Source organism: Nycticebus coucang, chromosome 11 (assembly GCF_027406575.1).
Source record: "Nycticebus coucang isolate mNycCou1 chromosome 11, mNycCou1.pri, whole genome shotgun sequence".
Taxonomy (NCBI): domain Eukaryota; kingdom Metazoa; phylum Chordata; class Mammalia; order Primates; family Lorisidae; genus Nycticebus; species Nycticebus coucang.
Window position 1 is genome coordinate 90,713,952 of NC_069790.1, and position 17,941 is coordinate 90,731,892.

Below are 17,941 nucleotides of genomic sequence, written 5' to 3' on the forward strand. Positions count from 1 at the left end.
TTCCTCTCTTCCCTACAATAATACTGAATTTTTTGGCTTCTATTCTCAAAAATTATATCATATACAAATAAAACATATTTTTATAGCCTGATTACTGATCTATATTACTGGTGTAATCTATATCTATATCAATTGAATCTATATCTATATCTATATCAATTTGAATTAGTTATTTAGTTATTAATCCAAAAGCTACTCAAAGAGTTAAAGAGGCAGTTAGCTATAATACTCTCCAGAAATTCACTCCTAGGTATACATTTAAGAGAAATGGGAATTATGTCCACATAAAAACTAGTACCTAAATGTTCACAGCAGCATTGTATACAGCAGCAGGACAGAGGAAATAGCCCAAATTCCCACCAACCGATGAGTGAATAAATAAAATGTGAAATATTTTTACAACAGGATATAATTTTTCAGTAAAAAAATGAATTGCTGATACATGATATGACATGGATGAACCTTGAAAACATTAGGCCCAGTACAAAAGGCCATCAAAAAAGATTAAGTATTGTATGATTCTGTACATAAAAAATGTCAGTCATAAGTAAATTCATGGAGATAAAGATTATCTTAGTGTTTTTCCCAGGGCTGGAGGTGTTGGAGAAAATAGGATGTGATTGCTGTAGAGTACAGAGTTCATTTTTAAAGTAATGACAATATTTTAAAATTGTGATGCTCATTACCACAACTCTTTGAATATACTAAAACCCATTAAATTGCATGCTTCAATTGGTCAATTTTTAGGTGAAATATTTCAGTAAAACTATTACAAAAATATTTTAAATTGTCTATTTAGTAGCAATTCAACCAGATTCTCTTTTAATACTGCTGAAAACAAATACGGAGAAATGACATGATTTTCTTAAAATATGTGTTGATTAACAATTAGATGCATTCAACTTTTTTAAAATCAGAAAACATATTACACATATTTATTCCTTGGGACAAGGCATAATAGTAATATCTGGGTGGATAAAGGGAGTTTCTTTCCTACATAAAGTGAGAGAAGGGTAGGAGAACCAGCAGTGTTAGGGAAAAGTATACCTGGCCTTGATTCCCCTGCCTGCATACCCCTTTGGAAAAATGTTATATACTTCTTATGTTTCCTAATGCAAGATGATTGATCTAGAGCTGAGTCCCAGACAGTAGATATTAGTCACATATGGCCATACAAATTTAAATTAATTAAAAAAATTATTTCCTCTGCTAAACTAATCACATTTCAAGCACCCAATAACCACACTTGGCAATTAGTCAATATTTTGGACAAAATGCAGATACAGAAATTTCCATGATTGTAGGAAGTTCGGTTGGACAGTCTTGATGAAGAAGATCAAGGATGAAGTCCCTATCCTGGTATAGACACTTCCTGACCAGGGTCTAGTGCACCTTATTATTTGCTTAATTACTTCATTTTATATGAATAAGTTCTTAATGCATTCATAGTTTTATTTTAAATATATTTGCCCCTTACTAGAGCATGTTATATATTTCTGTGTTTATTTTTATGTGTTTTGTAAATTACAAATAACTCAAAATTTAAAAATTGGCATATTCCAAGAGTTCGTTATTAAATTATTTGAAAATTATAATTTCTGTTCCTATAAAATGATCTAAATAATATACAAATTTCAAACCAATCAACCAAACTCTATTTAACACACACTCCCTTGAAATATAATAATGGACCTTTTTTCCATTTCAATTGAAATAAAGTCATAACATTGGGAGGAAGGACATGGCCTTATGAATTTTGACTGAATTATATAAGCACTATATATATATATATAAATATATATATACAGCCTTTCAATCACTAGGGCTACAGTAATGTGCAGCAAGAAGCAGAGAGAGGGGGAGGAGACAAGATAGTTGACTGAAGCCAGATTTCCACAGACACTCCCATCCAGAAGGAGAGTTAAAGGACAGAAATTTAGCAAGTAACCTGGTGGATTAGAGCTGCACCAAGAGAGAAGGTTGAAGAACGCACATCAATCCCCCTGAGGCGACCTGCAACCCCAAGGATACAAACAAAAGGTACAAAATCCATCACCGAGCGGATGGGAGTCCCCTTCCCAATGAGAATGGCACAGAGTGCCCCACAAACAAATGAGCAAAATTCAAAGTTTTTCCCACTACACTCCATGGGAGAGATCCTCTAACAACTGGACCTACCTCCCCTATTAGGGTGCCATGGCATTCACCTGCCAGGCATAAAACTGATAAAACTATATATATTCTGTACTTGCAATTCTGAGCCCCAGCACTCCCCTCCACTTTCACTCTGAGGTCTGGAGGACTGTCCCCCAGGAGTCCAGATTCTTGAGTGATTTCTCGAGGGGTGTGGTCAGGCCTAGACTGCAGATGGTCAGTGCTGATTCTGTGGCATGGGAGTGAGGAGAGGATGGTCGGCTGAGAGGGAAGCACACTGGAGCGGTGGTGCCCCGAGGCACACAGCAGCAGCCATTTTTGGCAATAATAGGGCTCACTCCCGGATATTCCAAAGCCACACAGCCTGTCTCCCTGGGCAACTAGAGGAGGCCAGGCATCTTCTCAGGTGGCAACTACCTCGGAACAGATCTGGGATGGAAACACAGGCCCTGTGAGTAAAGGGTTGGCCTGAGGCAGTACCGGTTGGGTGGAGAGCGGGGACTAGAAAATGCACGCGCAGAGCCAGGAAATTCCCAAGGCGAGGCTGACCCAGAGGACGGCTTTACTGAGCCTAAGATGCACCCAGCCCTCAGGGGATCTTTGGCCTATAGACAAAGGAAGGACTGACAGTAACCAAATACAAACTTGCAGGAGCAAAGACAGGGCCTGAGGCATAGGTTCTGTGAACTCAAAACAGATTCTCTTATGCAGGGGACTTTAGCAGGGACGAAACAAATTCCCGCAAAGTTGTTCTGTTCTGCTCCGTCAGCAACATCAATCAGGGTGGGGCTGGAACTGAGTGAGTACCCTCCAGTCTCCATCAAGTGCCCGAGGTTGTCAGGTCTCACCTTCCCCTACTGGATAGAGGCAGAGCGCAGCAGCCTGGCTGAGCAGATATAGATTTCCCTGTGATTCAGGCAGGTGCAAACCCCTGGAGTATCTGTTCACTAGAGGCAACTGGGTCACAGCCCTGAGGAGCTATCAGTGACTGGGAGTGAAAGAGGTGCAAGGTGGGAAAGGAAGCATCAACTTTCCCAAACTAATCTATTTGCTGGGTTAGTCCTCCAGAATTCATGGAGCAATGGAGCAAGTCATATCTTTTAAACTCTCCCACCTGAGACAGGTGCTGACTAAGACAATTGATTTGGACCTTTTGAACTGAGCCAATCACCCGAGGACTATTCAAGTGGTGCCCTGGGTGTGTGGTTGTAGGAAGTTTTGATTTTCCTTTTCCAATTATTGCCTGTGGAGGGCGGGGTAACTTAATGGTTGGTATTTCTCCACAGCTGACACTTTAACCCAGAGTAACTGTTTCACTAGGGTTGAACAGAGACCAGCTGAAAACAAGACAGAACCATTTAGCCTCACCACACCAAAGCACTGTACGGGTCCTCGACAAAGCTCCAGGGGAAAAATCAAATGGTATAGAATAATCATGGGGCAGAAGCAGCAGAAAAACTCTCGTAACATGAATAACCATAATACATCAACCCTCCCAAGGAAACATACGGCAGATATAAGTGAAGATCTCATTCATAAACAGCAGGTCGAGATGTCAGAAATCTAATTCAGAATTTGGATTGCAAATAAGATTAATAGAATGGAGGAAATTTTGGAATTAGAAATTCGAGGAGCAATTCAAAAGTTGAAATTAAAATTAGAGGAGAAATTCAAAAGTTGTCTCAAGAATTTAACAAATTTAAAGACAAAACCACCAAAGATTTTGATGCACTGAAGCAAGAATTTGCAGCCCTCAAAGATATGAAAAATACAGTAGACTCCCTCAGTAACAGAGTGGAGCAAGCAGAAGAAAGGATTTCTGACATTGAAGACAAAGCTTTTTAATGCTCCCAAACTCTCAAAGAGGAAGAGAAATGGACAGCAAAATGGATCATTCTCTTAGAGAGCTCTGGGATAATTCAAAGAAGGCTAATATCAGCCTCATTGGAAAGAACCCAGGACCTGGACTCCCTTGCTATCAACGGTTTAAGAGTATCTTATAATGCTAACAATATATTTTAAAAAGTATAAAGTAAAACTCTCACACAAAAATAAAATGAACATATGTCAAAGATAATATTTAACTCGTTAATGTATGAAGGAACAAGTAAGATGTTTCAGTTGGTTCAAAAAATTTAAAACACACATCTACATGGGTAAGCAACAACGAATACTGAAATGAACTTACAATCAATGTAAATCTGGTCCTTCTTCACAAGAGAGTTGTTAATTGTGTTATCAATGGACAAAATTGTATTTCTATGGGGAAAATAATTGGCATTAACTACCAGTTTTCTTCCATTAAAATGTCATTTGTATTGTGATTCTCCTAATAATAAAGTCACCTGAAAAGATAAGACAGGCAGATACCCAATCATGATGTTGCCACTTTGAAAAACTTTCACAATTTTCATGAAAGTCAGCCCAGGGAATATGTCTATGATAAAATAAAAACTGGTAAACTTAAAACATGATGCCAAATCATTTAATTTAGCATAAAAAAATAAACAATAACACATATTACTTGTGTTTACATTTTTGTTTACTTGCCAATAAGATATTATAAATTTTCATGGTTTATTGAAATAATTTAAAATTATTAGCAATAGTTGTTTATAATAATTCTAATGTATTTTTAATATTAGGGGAAATTGGTACATTTTACAATAATTTTATTAATATCAAATTCTTTGTTCTTTTTTTCCCACACAAATATACATATACACATAGCTTGATGATCAGTTATGACTAGAATGAAATAATTTTTACAATTCATTCCATGCAGTTTTAGTCATCATATATTTAAGATAAAAATACCCAAATAGCTTAATACATTTTATAAAAGAACCTCCCAAATGTATAAGAAAGGGGGTGTCAATCTGAATCCACAAAGTTCATTAGATCGTCACTGACATCTTATATTATAAGATACATTAATACATTTTGCAACAATCCTCATGGAACTGGAGACAATTCTGCTAAGCGAACTATCACAAGAAAGGACAAACACAACTTGTACTCACTATTAAACTGAAACTAACCAATGAGCACAGCAGTGCAAGAGGGAAGAAAAACTCAATGGAAAGCATGTTAAATCACTATTAGGATGATGGGACACCCACTGTCCAGACTCAAATATTACAAAATTGACCCAACTAAACTAAAACATTTGTATCCACTTAATATTATGAAGTAAAGAAAAAACTGTAGTTGTGGATTCCGAAAAGAATGTGGGCGTATTTATCTCATGCAATGAAGTAAAGTATGTTGATTAAAAACATCTCTGAACACCTCTCTTCGTTGTTTTCTCACTGTAAAATTTTAAGGACTTAATGAAGAAATGTTATCTATTAGTTAGATTTTTGCACAGGCTTCAGATCTATTTCTTCCTTGGTAACTAATTATCATTAGAATTAGCTGGCTTGAAGCACAATGAGCTATCAGAAAAATACCTCCTTAAGGATGCTATTAGTATTTATTGAATCATATTTTGAATTTTCTAGAGGAAAATTTTCTTTTATATAATAATAATATCTGCTGAAGGAGTTTTACCATGAAGAAGTCCCCAAAGACTCTGAAAATAAATAAATTACTCCATACAGAGCTAGAAAAAAAAATCAAATCTAAAAATAGCTTTGATCCTTCCTTTGAGGATATTATTAATATTCAACACTTCCCTGTACTCAATTTGACCTCTTATCTGAAAAAAAAATAAAAAATCAAACAGAAATGTTTTAAGAGATACTAAATGACTAGTCTCTCAATGCTATAGAGGAAGTCTTTCACCTTTTAAGCCTAACATACTAATCAATCAACAATAAATGACCCTAAAGTATTTGAAAACAGTTTTTCTTGAATACAGACCTTGACTACTTAAAATGAGCTTTTTTCTTTTCAAAATAGCATGAACATATACCATAAGTTTGAATTTTTTCAAGATTTATATTACCAAGTATTCCTACAAATATACCTATAATTTAAATAGCTACCCCAAGAAATGATCTGAAGAAGGAAACTCATCAGTCTGTTCCAAAAATGCTTCCATTGCTTTGGAGAGCAGCTTATTGCTGCTTCTATAATTCACAACAAAACATTTAAAAATTAAATTACGAAAATTGGTATACCTCAATGCTGAAATAGTAGCTACTTAGAATGCCATAAATATTAAGATGTTTATATTATATAGAACTTCAATACAAACATTCAGGAGAGAATCATTCACAGTGAGAAAAATATTTTAAAATCTCTTTGTTGTTCTAAACATACAGAAAATAACACCTGTAATACTACAAATGTGTTTTTAAAAATTGTTGGTTTTAAAAATCAATGAATATTTTCTTTTGAATAATTTATGGTGAGAATATACTTCATTCTATTCTATTTTTCATGCCTAACGTCTTCCATGGAAAAATTAACCTGATTCAGTTAATACTGGCGTTGACCCTGGGTTCTCTTGGTATATGAAGCTTTGCGCACAGAACAGTCTTTAAACATATACTTACACACACACACACACACACACACATATACTTGTTTAGTTGCTATATATTTCTCTTTTATCTTTTCTGTAGAGACAGAGTCTCACTTTATCACCCTCGGTAGAGTGCTGTCCCATCACAGCTCACAGCAACCTCCAATTCCCGGGCTAAGATGATTCTCTTGCCTCAGTCTCCCAAGTAGCTGGGACTACAGGCGCCCACCACAATGCTCAGCTATTTTTTTTTGTTGCAGTTTGGCCAAGGCTGGGTTCGACCCTGCCACCCTCGGTATACGGGGCCGGGACCTTGCCCACTGAGCACAGGCACTGCCCAGTTGCTATATATTTCATTTCTCTTGACTAAATAACTAGAAGTGGGAGTACTGAGTTATCACAGTCTGTACATATTTAACTTTATGAGAAATCGTCAGAGTTTTTGTTCAATAGCCACACCTTCTATCACTTCAACCATCATGTTTGTGCCAGTTTCTGAATATCTTTGCCAATATTTGGTATTTCAGAATTATAAATAATAGTCATATAATGGTTCATAAATTAGTACTTGTATGTGGTTTTACTTCAATTTTCATTGGTTGACTTTATTTTTAGAGCAATTTTGGGTTTACTGAATAAAAAAATAAGCAGAAAGTACAAACAGTAGTTCCCAATATCTCCTTTTCCTGCAGTTTCCTCTATGACTAATATCTTGCATTAATATGGTACATTTCTTATAGTGAATGAACTGATACTGATACATTATTATTCACAGAATTCCCTAATTTATAATAGGAGTTATTCCTGGTGATGTTGAGCTGTATGGGTTTTAAAAAGTGCTTAATACCTTTACAATATAAAAGGGAACAGCTTTACTCCCCTAAAAATTCACTGTTCCATGCTCAACCTGTTCGATCCTCCGTCCCTTGGCATGAACCCTTGGCAACCACTGATCTTTTGAATGTTTCTGTAGCTTTGCCTTTTCCAGAATGTCATATAATTTGAATCATACAGTAAGTAGCCTTTTCAGATTGGCTTCTTTCATTAGGAATAATAACTTAAAATTTCTCCGTGTCTCTCTGTGGTTTGGTAGTTTATTTTTATTGATAAATAATATATCATTACATGATAGACTATGATGTATTTACCTGTTCTCTAATCTAAGGACTTCTCATTTTGTCTATTATGAATAAAAGTGTTGTAAATATTGGTGCGCAAGTTCTCATGTGGACACAAGCTTTTCACTCACTTAAGTAAATAGCCAGGAGAGCAATTGCTAGATTGTATGGTAAAACAATATTTGCAAGAAACCTCCAGTGTCTTCCAGAGTGGTTGTAGCATTCCGTAATCCTATCAGCAAAAATAAGAGTTCCTGTTGCTTCACATCTTTGAAACCATTAGATATTGATTGTCAGTAGGGTCCAGCCATTATACTAGGTACATAGTGATATGTTTTTGCTTTAATTTACAATTCTAATGACACATGATGTGGGACCCCTTATCATTTTCTCTACATCCATGTCATTATCTGTTTTTTTTTCTTTTAATTTTTGATAAATGCATTCTCACTGGAGTTAGATGATACCTCACTGTGATTTTGATCTGCATATCCCTGATGATTAGAGGTCTTGAACATGTTTATTAACCACTAATCCATCTTTTTTAATTCAGAGTAATAGGAGGGTACAAATGATTAGGTTACATTGTTTGTGTTTCTAAGGTACAAGTTCAAGTTGCAGTTGAGCCCTTCATCCAAGGGACGTGCTGTATGTCCTTACCTTGTGCCCATTAGGTGAAACCTTACCTAACCTCCTCCCTCCTCCCTTTCACTTTTCCCTTCTCCCCTCTCATCTCCCCACATTTGAATACACTTGTATTTTTGTCTTGTAGGGACGTGCTTTCGATTGGTTTCTTTCAAAAATCCTCTGTTTATATCTTTGCCCACTTTTTATGTTTTTTTTTTTCCTTGCTGATTTGTTTCAATTCTTTATAGATTCTGATCATCAGCCCTTTATCGGATGAATAGCATGCTAACATTTTCATTGTCTATTCACTCTATTGATTGTTTCTTTGGCTGTGCAGAAGGTTTTAATGTAATCAGGTCCCATTTGATAACTTTTGTTGTTGCTGTGATTGTCTCTGTGGTCCCTTTCATAAATTCTTTGCCTAGGCTGATGTCTATAAGTATTTTTTCAACATTTTCTTCTAGAATTCTTAGAGTTTCATGCCTTCAATTTTCCCCAATCTTTATTTATTTATTTATTTATTTATTGCTTACATTTTCAAACAACATTGCAAATTCAGTTAAATACAACTCAGAGTTTATGCTCAATACCATCTGGACAGGCGGTCATTGCAAAATCTGACATTTGCGTAGCTTATTATTAGGAACTTAACTGTCTATCACATCAATGTTCTGTCCCAGGTAGAGTTTTCTTGTTTGGCAAGATTTAGGTAGCATAATACATTGCATTGAATTAGACACAGTAAAATACTTGATAAGATAATTGCTTTCAGATCTGACAACTCTTGGCACTCTTAGTTGTTTGTAATCAAATTTACTAGAATTTGCTAGTATAAGATCTATCTCCTTTCAGGGTGGCACCTGTGGCTCAGTGAGTAGAGCGCCGGCCCCATATACCAAGGGTGGCGGGTTCAAACCCAGCCCCAGCCAAACTTCAACAAAAAAAATAGCCAGGCGTTGTGGCAGATGTCTGTAGTCCCAGGTATTTGGGAGGCTGAGGCAAGAGAATCACCTAAGCCCAGGAGTTAGAGGTTTCTGTGAACTGTGATCCCATGACACTCTACCGAGGGTGATAAAGTAAGACTCAGTCTCTCAAAAAATAAAAAAAAAAAGTCTATCTCATATTTCACAGGATATTGTGTTATCTAGATATGATTTAAAGTATTCAAGAGTATGGGCATGCATAGGCTATGTGTAAATACTATGCCATTTTATACAAGGATCTACAGAATTCCAGATTTCAGTAACTTGGAGGTCCTGGAACCAACCCTTCACAGATATTGAGTGATGATTGTACTCAACACCAATGCTGAGAAGTAGCTGACAAATTTGAAAGGGAGAAATTAGTGAAGGAAATCTTTCAGTCTGTGAATAAAGGAGTGGCTCTTAAACAGCAATAACATGAATTTAACTATAGGTAAAAAATGATAAATGAAATCATAAATAGTGTTAAAGTAAATTAAAGGGGAAACAAAGCCTGAATAATCCCTGGGCAGACAAACAAATCCAGTTAGGCCTTATAACTGACCTAAACTTTTTTTGATTTGCAAACATAAAGGAAACTTAACTTGAACTATTTCTTATTAAACACACACACACACAGAACTGAAGTTCAACCAATCAGCAACATCTAACTAATTTATAATTACATAACTAGGAACTTTCTAGTAGGCAACTTTGTAAAATAATCAATCAAATACGTTGTTTGCTTTACTTCTGTATTCATGCCATAAAACCTCACAGTGGTGTTTTTCTTTTTTTTTTATTAAGCCTTTTGTACATAGATCATAAATACATTTATGCCCATTTCAGTGTGTTGATTATTTGTAAAATTGGAGTGCTTACATCATACTAATCAGCATAGCTTTCATCTCATTTACCCAATTATAGCATTACGACATTTGTGTTCTACACATGATAGAACCAACTTGTACTTGCAATGTGCTCCATAGTTGTGGTCCCCCTACTATCCCCTACTATCCCTCCAGGAATGGGAAAAAAAGTATCCAATGTACTCAGTACTACTGTGAAACCAATTTATAGTAACTCACACTTGCATATGAAAAATGAAACACAACTTTATATTATGATGAAGGAGGGAAGGGGAGGGGAAGGGATGGGGAGGAGGTGGGAGGCACAGTGGTGTTTTTCAGGGGAGCTTCCACACCACTTCTGGTTGGGAGCAGCCTAGTGCATGAATCATGGTTTTCTCAAATGAACTCTTTAAGAATTCTATTGTGCCTGCCTTATTTTTGTAACAGTGGTAATTTCACCCATTTTCCTTTAGAGTATTAAATGTCCTACTAAATATGTTACTCAGATGAATGATGACGGGCTCGTAGTTCCTGATTAGTCCAAGCCATTTCTTCTGGGTGAATGTTCCTGCACAGTGATTATACCACAGGGCCTCTTCTTTGGATATATCTACTCGGATCAGTATAGACACATTAATCAAAAACAGCTCATTTTTAGGCAAGAGAGAGCAATCTGATTCTCTCTCAGAAAATTATATTCAGATACTTAATTTACAGATGGGAGCCTGTGCATGGAACAGGAGACAAAGTGTAGAAGCTAAAGTAATCATATTTGACCATGTGCAAGGTGATGCATAAGAAAAAAAATTTCTTTATAGAGAATCAATGGATTGAATACACATAGATAGTAGCTCCAGCCTAAAAATGGTATGAAAAGAGTAGCTATTTAATTACTTACACATCTAGTATCCCTGTAGAGCATGCTAGACAGTTTCATGCCTTTAACAAGGATTTAAACTGTTTTTGTTGTTGTGGTTGTTGTTGTTTCTTTGTTTGAATTCATGGATTTTCCACTAAGGTAGCATATTTTCTATTCATTTCCTGGAAGGATTTAGGCTTAAGAAATGTGATATACTTCTAGCAGAAGAGATTTTTACAAATATTTTACAAATGATCTGATTTACTACACATTTCACTATACTTTTACCATATGTGTATATATATATATGTCAGCCCACCTCATTATAATGTTATAATTGTATTTCACTAGTGTGTTTTATTCACACTTTAAACCCTATCCCGCATACTGTGTTGAATCCTGTTAAACCCTAAGTGCAGTGTCTTAACTTGAGAGCTTACATATATTCACTCAGTGTTCATACATGAAATTAGGGTACTCCCTTCTCTGGGTATTTACTTCACCAAGATTTCTCACTTTATTTCCTACATGCAAAGAGATATCAGGGTTTCTATCATAGTTTGGATTTTGCATGTTCCTTCGCGACTTTGCTTGCCTTGTGGGGAAATCCATTCAAAAGGAAATACAGAAAACACACCGGCAATCACTGACTCAAATTTTTGACTCTCCTAAAAATTCTTCCTCTTTAAGTTTATTCTACAAAATTCTCAGGAAGTATCCTTTAAAAAAATATAAAATTCCAAATTTTATCCAGAATTTTTAACTGTTTTTAGCAGACTTCGTATATAGGGAGTAATATTGCTATACCACAAACAGAAATGCAGCTGTTATCTTTAGAATCATACTTGTACGCTTAGTTTTACGATATATTTCTAGAACTTAAATAACTAGGTTATAGAGTATGTTCCTTTAAAATGCTTGCCTTCAAGAATATTGCATGATTTTATACTTTTGCCAACACTTTACAGAATGTCTATTTTCGTACATTTTCATTAATACAGAATATTAGCAAACTTTTATTATTTTTGACACCTCCAAGGAAGAAAACCAGTAGCTTATCAACACTTTACATCTATTTCCTGAATACAAATGACATTGTTGGGCAGGGCTTTGAATTAATTTTTAGCAAACTGATCATATAGTTATATGATTTAGATCTTTGTACTTTTTGTAGATCTCAGGCACAGAGAGTTTAGTTAGAAATATTTTCCGATCCGTGGAATACTATTAGAAATCTTGTGCATTAATGTACACAGCTATGATTTAATAATAATAAAAAACCCCAAAATCTCGTGTACTACTCCCTTCTCTTGTTTCATTGTTTATTATTTCTATTTCACTGTTTCCTTTTCTTTCTGGTTCTCTGCTGTCATTTCCTTACTTGATTCTTTAGGGACAGTGTTCTAGTGTTTGGTACATGTAGTTAGTATAGGTATTTTATTAGAACTTATGGAATATAGTTTTGATTAAATATGTATTTAAATTTATATAAATACGTAAGTGGTATTGCGCTATAACTTTATTGTGTTCCCAATTTTTTTTGACTCAATGTACTATTACAATACACCTGTGTTCCTGCATGTGCCTTTAGAATGCTGCATTTGACTGCTGGATCACGTTTTATATAAGTCCTTCCATATTTTGCTGATGAAATATTCCAGTAATAGACACCAAGGTTATGGCACTCCTTGTTACCTGTATGCTGATCCATCTCATTTATCCATTTGCTGAAAAATTATTTTCTAAAATAGTTTAAATATACTCTGGCATAATAAAATAACTCTACTAATTAATTCATATGATTTTGTTTTTCCCTCACCTATGACAATGTAAGTTTCATGAGAAAAAAAAACTTGTATTTCATTCATTTTTGTTTTCATAGCTGTAATCTCATAATTTCAGGTATATGGAAGACAATCAGTAAGTATCTGCAGAAATAAATAAATGCATTTTATGATTATAATTTCATGTAATATTTTCTGTTGTTTGTTAAAACTTGCATAGATCATGTCTAAAAGCATGAACTTAATGTTGGAAATTCACTAAAAGTTCCACATTGACAAACGATATAAAATAAATTTATGTTAACTTCAAAAGTCTGGCATAATTCATTCAAAGAAATCTGCTTTGCAAAAAGTAAAATTTACTATAGAATTTTTTAATATGTTCTCTTAATTAGCTTAACAGGGTGTTAATAACAGATAATTAAATTTTTGGTAGATTGGCTGGAGACCAAAGAAACTTTATAAGAAACTTCTAGCTGCTATTGCTGTATAATATTAGTAAGAAATAAAGATTATATATATGTTAACATGTGAAATAATTTTATTTACTGAAAATAATTTACTGTACTTACTAATCAGAAACATGTTTAGGAAAAAGTGAAAGAAGTCTTTTCATCTTATACTATTATGAAGATGAGCTCATTATCTATCTATCTGGAGCATCTGTGGATTTTCTCAAGGAGATACCATCAATAGTGCAGGCCCTGGGTAGATCTGAATGAGCATGGGCATCCAGGGTTAAACTTTGTTTTTACTGTGAGAAACGTTTCCTTTAGCAGTTGTTCCAAGACACTGCGTTTGTTTGTGTTTGTTTGTTTCAGTAAAAGTATAATGATAATGATTAGAATTTGATGTTTTGTAGAGAGCACACCTTTTTTTACGTAGGCTATCGTAATCTAAGAAAGGCCCAAAGTAAAATCATTATGGCACAGAAGGTGAGGACGTAGTTACTTAGCTCATTCCTTGTGCTGTAGAAAGGTGCATTGTGAAAAGACAATATTGTCTTAAGACAAGGTTACAATTTCAGTAGCTTTTATTAGGAAAGGTTTTGTTAATAATAAATATATTTTCATTGCATACCATGAGAATTTTTGTTTTAGAGCATATCAATTTTTAGATATATTATTCCTGAGTTTCTAAAGGCATGCATTTATTCTTTTGATATATATGTAGATTAGAGAGATTACCTTCCACAAATTGTAACTTATTTTTAAGCTATCATTTATAGACTATTATTATAAACTACCTTCTCCGATTATAAAACATTATAATAGAAACAAAGTACTATGCATAAAAAATTTATGAATATAACACATTATAATTAATAGAATAATTGATCCAAATGGAAGAATGCAGTTACTAAATAGAGTCAGGAGTAGATGATTGGTAGTACGGAAAGTTTGACTTTAAAAGTTTATGCTGTAGCGCCATGCCTGTGGCTCAAAGGAGTAGGGCGCCAGCCCCATATAGGGGAGGTAGCAGGTTTAAACCCAGCCCTTGCCAAAAAGTGCCAAAAAAAAAAAAAAAAAAAGTTTATGCTATCTTATTTAGATTTTTATCTATAAAGTCCTAGTTTAGTACAGATCTAGACATAACTTAACCAAACACATGTGTCAAATGATACTGAGGAGAGACAGCTATCATCATTGACAACTTGGCTGCAGTGTCTAGAGACTTCATTCACTACTGAAAATACGATATGTATTGATCTTCCCACTGCTCTATTTTCAGTCTAACAGAATGTAGAATTTCCACAGTGTGTATGAATTTAAGTGTATGTGGTTAATCTTCCCACTGATACACATGAGTATGTGTATTAGTGTAGTTTCAATTAAATCAGTGCTAGGATTACAGGCATGAGCCACAGTGCCTGGCCTCACTCCTAGATATTTTATTTTTAACATACATAAATATATTCACTGATAGCCTTTGTAAAAGTCTTACTTACATCAACTTTAATTCTGAGAATATCCACAGAAGCACACATAATAATTTAAAATCTTTTTTCTGCCATTAACATTAATCATAATGTTTTTCAATAATCTTTCCATGGATATTTGTTACTACAAGTATTAAAAGAAATCTTCTTTATGAAGCAGTTCTGACATAGAAATACACGTTAGAGAGGGGGTATATAATTTAGATTGCTTTACTATTAAAAAAAAAACTTGAACTGTTTCTGATTGTAGGTTTCCTTCATGTTATTCAGTAAAATAATATAATCTCTTCTGTATATATTTAACTACTAATATTCTATAACACTATAATTTATTCAAAAATATTATACCTTCTAGGAATTTTGAGATACTTTTCAATTCTTTATAGGGATTGATATTGGTTGAGTTAAATTCTATTGTGATGGTGAAACAGAATTTTAAATAAAACAATGAGATTTTTAAATTTATTATGTTAATATAAATTAGTAGTATTAATGAAGTTTTTGGCATACTTGTAGTTAGGTTTTAGTTACATGGATTGATTTAACTTGGTTTCCCAGTAATCCTATAATTGGAGTATTTTCTTCTTAGTGTATAGTCATATTAAACTTCCTTTGAGGTGAATGAGTATCATAATTTACCGAATTTAATAATTATTTCATAAAATAGTAGATTAAAGTGAGATATTTTTAAAGAATTAGGTAATTAAGGTGAAAATAAGTACATCTCAGAAGTTGTTACTACGTAAGTGGAAGATCCATATTTACATACCGTATAACCATCTACTGGCACGTTCATTTCTTGGATCACAAAGAAGAGAAAGGATCATCTTCTTGCCTTTTTTATATTCTCAGCAGGCTTGACTAGAAATATGTGCCACTTGTTATTTTGGATCATTGAGGAAAAGAAACTTTGACTTCAAAACAGTTAATAATGAGAAATGTCCTCTAATGGAAGAAGAAATGTCCTGAATATTATCAAGTTGTGATATTTTTATGCAGATCTTTTAAATTTACTAACTAAATGCTCTCTATACCCAGTGTCATGCTGAATTGTGTGGATTGTTTAGATGTCTTTCAGGGAGTTAAGTAGGAGAGCAAAATGCACTTTGATGTCTTTGGTTTAATTCATTAATATGTATTTAATTTCACTTGCACAAAACAAAGTGATAAAATACATATGTACAAATCTAATCTAATCTACCTATTATTAATATCTATCTTGCATTATCTATCACTTGTCCAACCATCTATCCATCTTCTGTTTTGTCTAACGTCTGAGAAGGCTTTACAGGCATGTCAGTCATGTTCCAATTAGCTGTGGTTGGAGACTAACTATACAGATGGCAGGGGAATGGTAAGGGATACCCTAAGGCTCAGGGAGAGGACCCCAGAGTGTGTGAATTTAGAAAAGGAGTGTAAACCTTATTAAAGAAATTGTGGATGAAGCCTTCAAGTGGAGAAGATGGAAGGGCAGCTCGAGACAGTGGAGCTTTATGGTCACCAGGTAAACTTGGACAGTCCTCTGGGATGCAGATGAACTACGCCTTGAAAAGACTTTGGAAGGGGGTCAGGTCACTGCTGCAGGCGCCAACGCCTGCCACTGCAGGAACGTGGTACTTCCGCGTGTGGCTTGAGTGGCTCCACGCTCAAGAGCTGGATAAATGTTGGCTGACTGCCTCTCCTAGGATGTTTTTATGGCTAAAAATAAATGATCACACAATTTTGTAATATCTTATGTGAAGTGCGAGTTTTAAAAGGAATGTTTGTAGAAATATATTTTGAAATTAAAATATTTAAAAGAAATGTTTTAACCATGTGAACATTTTCACAGATTTCCACCTCCCTTGTAATTTTAATTTAGTACTAACAAGTTGAATTCTATATGTATCTATACTGTACAGTGGTGAAGAGTCTGGGCTTTTAGTGTACCCCCCACCTGAATACTGTTAATTATATCCGGTATGTAATTTTTCATCCCTCCGTCCTCCCTCCCATCTTATCCCCTTGTGAGCCACCAGTGTCCATTACACCACTCTTGTGCGTCCTTACGCAGCCAACGTTTAGCTCCCACAGGTAAGTAAGAGCATGCCGCATTTATTTTTAATTAGGTACCTTACATTCAAGTCTTTAATCTACCTTGAATTAATTGAAGATATTTTTATTAAAAATATTTCATTTAAGATTTTATTTTTTTAGTAAAAAGCTCCATTTTATTTCTACTGGCACTAATTGGCTTTATTTTATGGGAGGGGAGACATTCATTTATAGAAGAAATGAGGGAACAAGGAGAGGAGAGAGAGAAGGAGAGAGGGTGAGAGAGGAGAGAGAGAGAAAGGGAGAGAGAAGGAGAGAGGAGGGGAGGGAGGGCGAGAGCGAGAATGAAGAATTTTAACATAGGGTGGAAACAAGAGGATTACAAAGAAAATGGACAAAGTGTCGGTGAAGAGAAATGTGTTAAGAAATATTTCTGCATGAATGTCTTTACTAGTTGCAACTAAAATGTTTGATTTCAATGTTCCTTTGAAAGGGAGGTTAAGGACTCCATGTTTCTTTTTATCCTTAGATAAAGCCTTGAACTTATACAAATACATTGATCCATTGCTAATTTTCAAAGGTTTCTTAGCTAGGTTATTACGGTAAACTATAACTCAGCCCATATTTTAATGTTGGAGCTAGATGACCATAATGATGTTTATGCTGTTTCTAAGAGTAGATTATTTTTCATTAGAAGATAAAAGAATGAATACATTTTAAGTTTAATTTTAAAGTCGAAGTACAAACTTAACTGACTCACTGGTCAGTATTCCTTACAGGGCAGTTTTGTGTCACTAAGACAAGAATTGGCCAATGCATTTTCAGGTTGCTTTGATTTCTCTCTCGCTCTCCTTTTTAGAAATAAATATTTTATTTAATAATTGCCATACTTATTTATACATATTAAGCTGGCAAGACTAATCTTATGCATGGGTACTGTTTATTTTTTACATAGAGTAGATTTGGAAGGGTGAAGGCTAAAGCTAATTTAATAAAGTTTTTTTGATCACTAAAAAGTAATAATTTCTCAAAAACATCTAAAGGATGAAGTCAAACTACTAGTCCTTATCATTTGATCCTGCACGTAAGGAGGCTGGCAAATTTCAGTTCACACATTCTTTCCTCTCACACATTTTCACCAT

General features: G+C 34.5%; 1 pseudogene; it reads right to left on the reverse strand.

The window, feature by feature from the left end:
• LOC128598354 (ubiquitin domain-containing protein UBFD1-like) overlaps window positions 1-15,561 on the reverse strand; it is a 34,243-nt pseudogene extending 18,682 nt beyond the window's left edge.
• Window positions 15,562-17,941: the final 2,380 nt, after the last annotated feature.